Genomic DNA, 9,035 nt, shown 5'->3' on the forward strand with positions numbered 1-9,035 from the left:
GTCAGTCACTTTGCAGATTGCGAGATGGGTGCAGCGAGCTGTGACGGGACGGGGATGACCAGGATTTCTCAGGATCCAGAACTGGAGGGTGGGGTGAGGTTGGGTGCAGCAGTTTGGTTATTGTTTGTGGGCATGTTAGGAGGCAGAGCAGGGTGGGTTGGGAGTGTCAAGGGGTTGGGATAATTGCTGACTCCATTTTAAGGGTATAAAAACCTCTGCACCAGCATCTCTGGCCTTAACCCCACCCCCCAAATGAAAATGAAGTTCTATGATCCCTCTAGCTCATTAACAGCAGGTCTTTTAATGAGCTTTCAACAGGGTGGGGGCTGGGTAGATGAATTGGAGGAGTGGAGTTATATGTGAAGGGGTGGTGGTGGTGGGGTTATTGCACCAGATGCACACACGCCCACTCCTACCAATTACCATTGTGTTATGATGAACAAGAAGGAAGTGAGGAGAGAAGCCCCTCGGATCCAGATGAGTCAGTTTGTCCGTTTCTCTCCGCAGAGACAGGAAAAAAAACAGGGAGGGAGGACAGTACAGGTGACAGGTAGCATCCTCTGTCTCTCCCTCCGGTAAACACTCTTTCTGTTGGGCGCCACAGATAAGCGCCATTTGGTGCTCGTATGGGTCCAATTATGTAAGGTAAGGTGATACAGAGCCGAACACAGCCCCGACAGCAATGGATACCTTTTCCACGTCCCAGAGTGGCCTTTGTCTTCCTTGGAGCCCACACCTATCTGAGCTGCTGTCAGACCCAGGTCAGTGTTAGTGCCTGAACCGGCCAATCACAACGAGGATTCATGTCTGCCAACGTGTCCGACTGGGTTTCCTGACCAGTGAGTGTCCCTGGGTCATTGTAATCTGGACTTTGAGAGGCAATAGTTACATCTGGACCACGCAGGGAAAACTTTGACTGGGTTGAAGTTGGGAGAGGCTTTCATATGTCTTAACATCACACGCTGAATTGATGAAAGGAGCAACGATTCCAGAGACAATGTGTTCTACTTTCAACATGCGTGTGGACGAGGAAAAATCAAACCAAGTACAAGTGCATCCTGAAAAATTAGAGTGGAATTGAAAAGTCGTCAATTTAGTTTTTTAGCATTCATAACATTGAAATGGAAAAACTTTCATTTATTTATGATAAATATGGCCTCTGGTTGAAAAATGGGAAAAAAACATTTGACCTTATGCCATGTTGATTGATTTTCTTGATCAATTCATCAATTGATTTTCATGAAAAATGTCAATCTAAAATATGTGGACCTTTGTAAGTTTTACTTTAAGAGAAAAATCAACTTTTCCATTGTACTAGAAAACAATAATATCAGCAAAACAAGGTAGATTATACAACTTTAATTCACACGGTCTCTAATTACAGTCTCTTCATTCAGACACAATTTTGAATACAGTCAAAACAATGAGTTAGTAGTTTTTGAGGAAATCTGGTGCTTTTATGAAGTTGGTAATTGGTTGTCATCCGTCTGAAAGTGGATAACCTCAAACAGTGCCGTGTGTTTGACATTGGTTCCCTCTTTAGTATGAAGCACATCGAAGATCCTCTTGTGGATATGAAATATATAATGAAATGCCTCAAGCCAGGGTTTGGTTTGCCATTCTAGGGTAACGTAGAGACATTGAAAAGCCACATAGTAGACTTGAACGGGAAACCATCAATCGATACATGAACACCTTCATTCAAAATTCTGAAATTGATTTAATTAAATTTTTCCATTTTGATTAAACCATATATATGAGTGTTGTGCTGCTTTAAAAGTAACTCTTAATCCTGCACATTTGTTGTAAAAAAAACAGCACACTTAGAGTCATATAATGCATGAGCCGACTGCCTTTAATTGATAAATGGAGAAAATGAAGATATTTGTTCCTCTTAAATCTAGTTTTAACTTAAAATGACAAAGTTGAAGCTTACATCACGATTGAGAAATACCAAGATTTCAAGATTCCTTTGTGCAGTAGAATAAAATAACAACTACAACAAACAATCAGAACCCTGAGTTGGACAAACAGGAAATGTTTATCTACAGTGGCTGATTTAATCAACCATTCTTTACAGTTTTTCCATTTAAAAAAAAAAATCTTTGAAGTGGTAAATTCACTTTTTAAGGGGCTTTTTTATTATTATCATTTGAATTGCAAATTTTGAACCATGGTTTCAAACTGCAACTGAGAAAGTCCCGTCTACCCAGAAAAGGGAAAAACCTTCTGGTTTGATGAGGAAACAATCACCCAGTGAGTCTGAGTCATGTAAATACAACACCATCAAAACTAGAGGATTGATCTGCATCAGTTTGTCAAACCTTGAATGGATCGTTGATTGACGTGTCCTAATGCATATCTTCATGTGCAGCTTTGAAAACATAAAGCACCATTTTCTGGCAGAAGTCGCACAATCACCAATTCAGATAAAATGTAAGATGATTAGCTCTGAAAATTCAACAACAAAGGGAGGGTATGTTTGCTTTGCCATAGGGCAGGCCTGTGGCCATGAGAGGCTCTTACTTATGTATGAGAAGATTGTGCTTTATCATGTAAAAAGCCAATTAACTGTGAGATTTTAATTACATTTCGCATGGCATACTGTGTGCGGAGCTTCAGATCATCTCTGCAGTCTCTGCTCAGTGGCCTTTTTCTTCTTCTTCTCTTTTGAATAGCCGAGGAGGGGGCAGAAGCTCCGGATTAAATCATCAGCCAGGCCGACAGCGATGGGGACAACAGGAAAGATGCATTTGGGAGTGGTTGGACAAACCGCAGGACTCCCTCTCTGCTCTTTATCCTTGACGAGTTCCCACAATCCCCACCTTCGCTTGCTCGTCCCTCCTCCCGCAATGACCGCAGAGTGAAACCTGAACCCTAGAATTACACCCTCTTCATCTCCCTCCTCCTCCTCCTCCTCCTCCTCCTCCTCCTCCTCCCACCCTCTGACAGTGTGAGAGTGGGAGGCCGAGGTGAGAGGCGACAAGGTCCCGGGCAGCCATCCGTCAATCCAGTGCCTCTCTTTTTGCCACTCAACACCTTCAGAAAATGAGAGCCAGGAAAGACAAGGAGGGTTCATTCATATAGGGGTTATATCATGTCACTGATCACTAAGGACAAGCTCTGAGGGAGGAGCGTCACCTCGGCTTGCTCTCAGTATGAGACACTACTGATCAGACTGCTCCTGATTGAGTTGAAAACAAAAGAAGGAGTATTTAATGATTTCTCATTGTTCATAGTATGAAACTTATTGTTTTATCAATTGCAGGATAAATATGGTCTCTGCCAGGGTGAAGCACATTGGCATCATTTTATTTGCGAGAACAAATGTGGTTGTAATTGGAAGATTACAGAGGCAAGAAGCAGAAACAAACACACACACACACACACACACACACACACACACACACACACACACACACACACACACACACACACACACACACACACACACACACGCACACAAACAAAACTCAAAATCATTTGATATGATACAGTTTGATGCCGGGTGATACAGCGTGATGTGATGTGTTGTGATACACTACATTGCAATACAATACAATACAAAGTGTTATGTATTGTATTGTCATGCATCATAGCATCTTGCATTAGGACAATATGGTGCAACACAACATGATACGGTGTGGTGACATTAGAGCACATGTGAACCCATGGTTTTCTTCAAGATCTTCTGGCCGCGATCTGGTAAACTTAAAGTCCAACAACAGAAACTTAAGCCAAAGAGAAAAGCATAATAAGAGAACAGCAAAGCTGGCATCCCAGTGCTCCTTTAAAGGCTCAATGAAAACAACGAGATATTTGCAAAGAATAATTTGATTTGGTTTCTCGTCAGAAAAAAGTAGCATTTTTGCATTTCAGGATAAATAATGCTTTATAACTGATTTACTGCCTAGTGCTAGTCCTGATTATACTGTTGACCTTAGTTTTGTGACTCGGCCCTCTTTATTACTGCACAGGGTGTTTAAGTTAGACATGACCGTCCAGTGTTGTACCAGTGCCCCTCTGTTATAAAGTACATTTGCCAAGCGATCGGTGGTGGCTCAGGTGGCAGATCAGATTTTCTTCCAATCCCATTGTTTAAATTTTTCAACAGAAAAAACTAATACATTTGAGCTGCTGGAATCCGTCAGCCAAGAATGGGACTTTATTTCAGTCTTCAGCAATTTCTCTCCTCACTTCCCAGATGTTTCCAACTTTTTGAGAATTGATGCCATTCACTTCTAAATGACTTTATTTTCATAATTTGATGAGATGGAAAGAAGATGGCTTATGTTCAATATCTGATGTAAAATGCAATATGTCATGGTAAAATATGGGATTTGAAAATCGTGGTGTTGCAGACATTTCTATATTACTCATAATCCTACCGTTTTTCGAATTGGAAATTGTATGCAAACGTGAAACTGCTCATCGGGAGAGCTTCAGGGAAGAAGACAACTGCTAAAAACAGCCTGTAGAAGATAAAAGGAGTAAGAGCCGGCCTAGACACTCTGATAAACTGCTCTTCCGACGTCCGTTACACCCTCAGCAGTCCTGGGAAAAAGAAAAAAAAAGCACACTTTGTTTTGCTGCACCTGGTGACCCTTGTGAACCGGACACACACCGTTATTCAGTTGTTCAGGTGGGCGTGCACACATGCACACGCACACTCCAACACAAGTTCAGCTCAGTTTGTCCAGAGGGATCCATCCACAAATGCCGGAAAAACTGGATTTTGACCAGACAGCCACACACACGCACACGCACACACACACACACACACACACACACGCACACACGCACACACGCACACACGCACACACGCACACACGCACACACGCACACACGCACACACTGGGGTCAAAGGGGTTGCCTTAATCGCATGCATAGTAAGGTTAGAGGTAGAGTTCAGTCCTGTGACAGGTGAAAATGCTTTCATGTGTTTGTTCCCTGCAGGCCTGAGGGCAGGTGAACTGCAGCTCTCAACTGCCTGAACCAGTGTTTCCACATGCGACTAATGTCCACAGTCACCTCAGTTATATAAGCCCTTTCACATTGTTTGTTCCTAGTTTTATCACAGAACTTTGTTTAATCTTCTTTTCTTTTCATGATTTGATGAGATGCTGCTGCAAAAAAAACAACTGCACCTGGATTGTAGACGCATTTAATCTCTTTAAGGGAGATGTATTGTCTCTGCGCACATCTAAAGCAACTAGTCATTGTACTTATGTCTATTCAATGAAACATGAATGCAGCCAACAGGTGGAGTGGGAGGTACTGGATAATAACAATGAATTATTATAACTACATGAACCATTTATAATGATTAAAAAATAATACACTGAAAATCTGTTGAATTTTTGAGCAACACTTTAAGACTAAAGCATATTGTTTTAAGTTATTTTAAGAAATCTTATTACTAGTATTATTAGCAGCCGTGCTGACAGTCAATGCAATGGCATTGGGAACGCTAAATACAAATAATTAAAAATGATTTTCTGCTTGACTGGAATCAAAGTAAAAAGGTGTCAATTATTTCTTCAATTATTCATTTTGTCTGAATGTTGCTGACCAATGGAGGATTTTTCTGCACAATTGCAGTTACAATATTTACATAATTTGTACATTCCTATTACAGTTGAGAGCAGGTTAAGTATACACATGTAATTAATGTTATGCAGGCACGCCGGTGTTAACTGTTCCTGGAGTCATTAAGGACATTTAAAATAACTGTCAGGCAAAGAGATCCAGTGGTCAAGTGTTTCACTGCTGTTAAGCAGAATTTCAGCACTCTCATAAAGACTTCCTCCAATCAGAATCCACAGAACTTCCTAGTCTATAATATTTAAATCTTTATTTGCATTTAGTTAAGAGTGTTTTTAAATTGATCTAACTTCCACACATGTCACAATCAGATTAGTTTATCTTTATCGCGAAGGATGCATGTTATGTTATTGAATTCTTCTTTAGCTCCATATCACAGAGGGATTGTAGACTATATTTTTTGTATCAATTAACTTGAGCGCTTGCTACCATAAATTCATCGTCTTCTATAACCAGACAGAACAGTTACTTCAGACAGAACAGTCTGGTTGGATGGGAAACTCTCATTGAGTGCAGATTTCAGTAAAAGTAAAAGGTATTTCTCCTCCCAATGACTCCAATGACAGCCAGCACTTTTGTGCTGTCACTTTGTGGTTTTGTAGTGGCACTATTTGTGCTTTTATTAATTTATCCTGCTGACCGAATCACATCTCTGCTGATGACAAAAAGCAAAACTTTTGTAATGATGTTGCTGCTTGAATCAACTCGTGTGGCCAGTTTGTCTGTGTCCCTGCGTTCCCAGTTCAAGTTCCTCCATGTTATTTCAGCCTCTCCTCTTTGGGGTTTCAGGACACCGCCTGTCTCCTGACCCGCCCCTCGGTGTGTGATGTGTGTGAGTGATGCGGCAGAAAACGGGCCGGGACAAAGCCCGTTAACCAGCGGGGAGAGTGAGCAGCATCTCTGGGCTGCTGCTGCCGAGGTCGTGAGATCAGAGCAGGTCATGGAGGTGTGGGAGTGTCTGTTCGGCCCTCTGACCTTTGTCACCAAGGCGTCCTATAATCCTGCTCTCAAAGACCATACGGACATAATGGAGAGCCCATGAATGGGGCTAAATGGTGACCATTAGACCGATCTGTGTCGCTATTCTTCTTGTTTGTTTAGTCCCAGTCAGTCTCACGTTTTTTGGTGTAATCAGGCGTGTGATGGAGGGGTGAGCGGAGACGCCTGAAGAGGCCTCGGAGAGCTCACTGCAGGACAAGAGTTTATTGGAGATGAAAATCCACCGAGACTCTGTGAATGACGCCACAGAAGAGGCACAGGGAGAGGAGGTGACAGTAATTGGTTGTCCACTTCAGATTACTTGAGTCCAAACTTAGTTCACAAGTTCCACACAGATGGAAGTAAGCGCTCAGCCACAAGGGTCTCTCTGTAAGCATGGAGGCAGTAACAAACAGGACAGGACACCAAGTTCATGCAAAGCAAACCACAGATCTTGGCTTGAAGCTTGAATCAAATTTTAATCATCTTCATCAAACGATGAGACAAGCTATGATGAACAAGACAGACGGACTTGTGTTGACAAAAGCTCAGGCTTGTAAATCATAAGGCTTTTTATTTTCAGTGTTTCCATGCTGTCCTTGCACCTGCATGGAGGGGCATTATAGTGACGTCAGTGTGTGACTGATTGTGTGTTTCTCTGTGATGGAGTGGTGGCCTGTCTGGGGTGTCCTTCACCAATGGTGGTGGGTTGGATGATTCAGGACATCTTACAATGGAAGCACCTCTTATAAAGGAGAACACAACCCCCCCCCCCCCCCCCATAAATGAGTTCTGTGTTTGTAAAAGCCAAATTTGACATATCATAGCCACATTTGAGTGTGATTTGTTGATTTATGGTATCATATCTGCCAACATCAAACATTTCCAAATATTTTAGGATCAGTGGTTCTGCAAATAATCCTGCTGAAACAGACCGATAGACGGTACTACTGCAAACAGAAGCTGTATGCAATAACGTTTAAATGAGAGACAAGAGTGAAAGCCACAGTTACATGAACGCAAAGCTGTGCTCCTTGAATGGTACTGACTCCAGCATACTGGGAACGCCACACAACTACTGATCAAAAGACGCTCTGGACAAGTGAACAAGGCAACTCTGCAGACACCATCGCTCAACTCTCAGATCCTAACTGATTATTTAAAAGGTGTCACTTTGTATCAAAACTTTGAGAATAAATTACATTACTATTCTCCAGAATTGATAGAAAAATCTAACATGTAAATGCTTTTATCTCAGTTCATCACAGAGCTGAACTCCAGTTGTCTGATTTCACGAGTCAAAGAAAACACAGAATGAGCATCTGTCTGAGAGGGGACATGGATTTTCCAAACTTAGTGGCATTAATGTTAATAGAAAAAAACAATAGAGCACATAAAACGAGTTTAGGTGTAATGTGTTGTGTATATGAAGCCAAACCAGTATTTTTCTGGCTGGATAATTGAATTTAATTAAATCAGAAATTTCCCAGGGAGGCCTAACTAAAATTAGCCGAAATATCTGGAACGTTTGAAATTTTCATATTGAAACATGTTCATAATAAGCCAATGTGGATGGTTATTAGTGAAACCAGGTATCACTAACATGGACAATGATTACGAAATAAAATTAATTATCCACATCGATATCAAAAGAGACAATAACGATTGTGAAGTGAGCTGTTGACAATTTATTTGAAGTCTATAAATACGAGAGCATGGAGTTTAATTCAGTAGGTCAGTTAAGACGAGTGTATATATATTTTTTTTTTATCGTTTATTGCTTATGAGGGGTTGGAAAAACATTGAGCTTCAAGCAAACATTGAACTGGATGTCAATTCGGTCAAGGGGACATAAATAATGTTACGAGGTATACTGATGAGCAGATCAATCTGACATGATTTGTTCTGCGATCCCAGTTCAGATTTCTTTAAGTGGAGTATAGCGCCCTCTAGAGCAGATGTCAGAGAACATGAGACGGACTGTCGGCAGCCTTTCTGTCTCCAACGCTCCTGATCTAGATTTCCTCACAAGAAAATGTTAACAAACTGTGATTTTCACTCTCCTCTTTATACATGTACCAACAGGCATTTCAATGAAGTTGGTTCAGTAAAATTGTGGCCTCCTTTTCAGCGCAGTCAGTGCGTAATGGAAGTATGGGATTTTAAAACAAGAGAGACATGCATACAGATTTAAATCATGTAAAGTCATGCATGATTTTTTTCTTCTGGAGATGTCGACTCTTGGACTGAAGTCCCTGCACAGTTGTCCATGTTATGACTATAATTTTCTCCGTGCGTCTCTGGCCGCTCAGGATAACGGTGATGATGGACGATAAATTAGACAGATCAAAGACAAAGTTGGCACCGTGTCATTACTCCGACTCCAGCTCCTCGGCCCCGCCGGCGCTCTGCATACCTTCTCGGGCTGGGTCGAGCCGGGAAGGCCCTCACTC

The sequence above is a fragment of the Lipophrys pholis genome (assembly GCF_963383615.2).
Source record: "Lipophrys pholis genome assembly, chromosome: 3".
NCBI lineage: Eukaryota > Metazoa > Chordata > Actinopteri > Blenniiformes > Blenniidae > Lipophrys > Lipophrys pholis.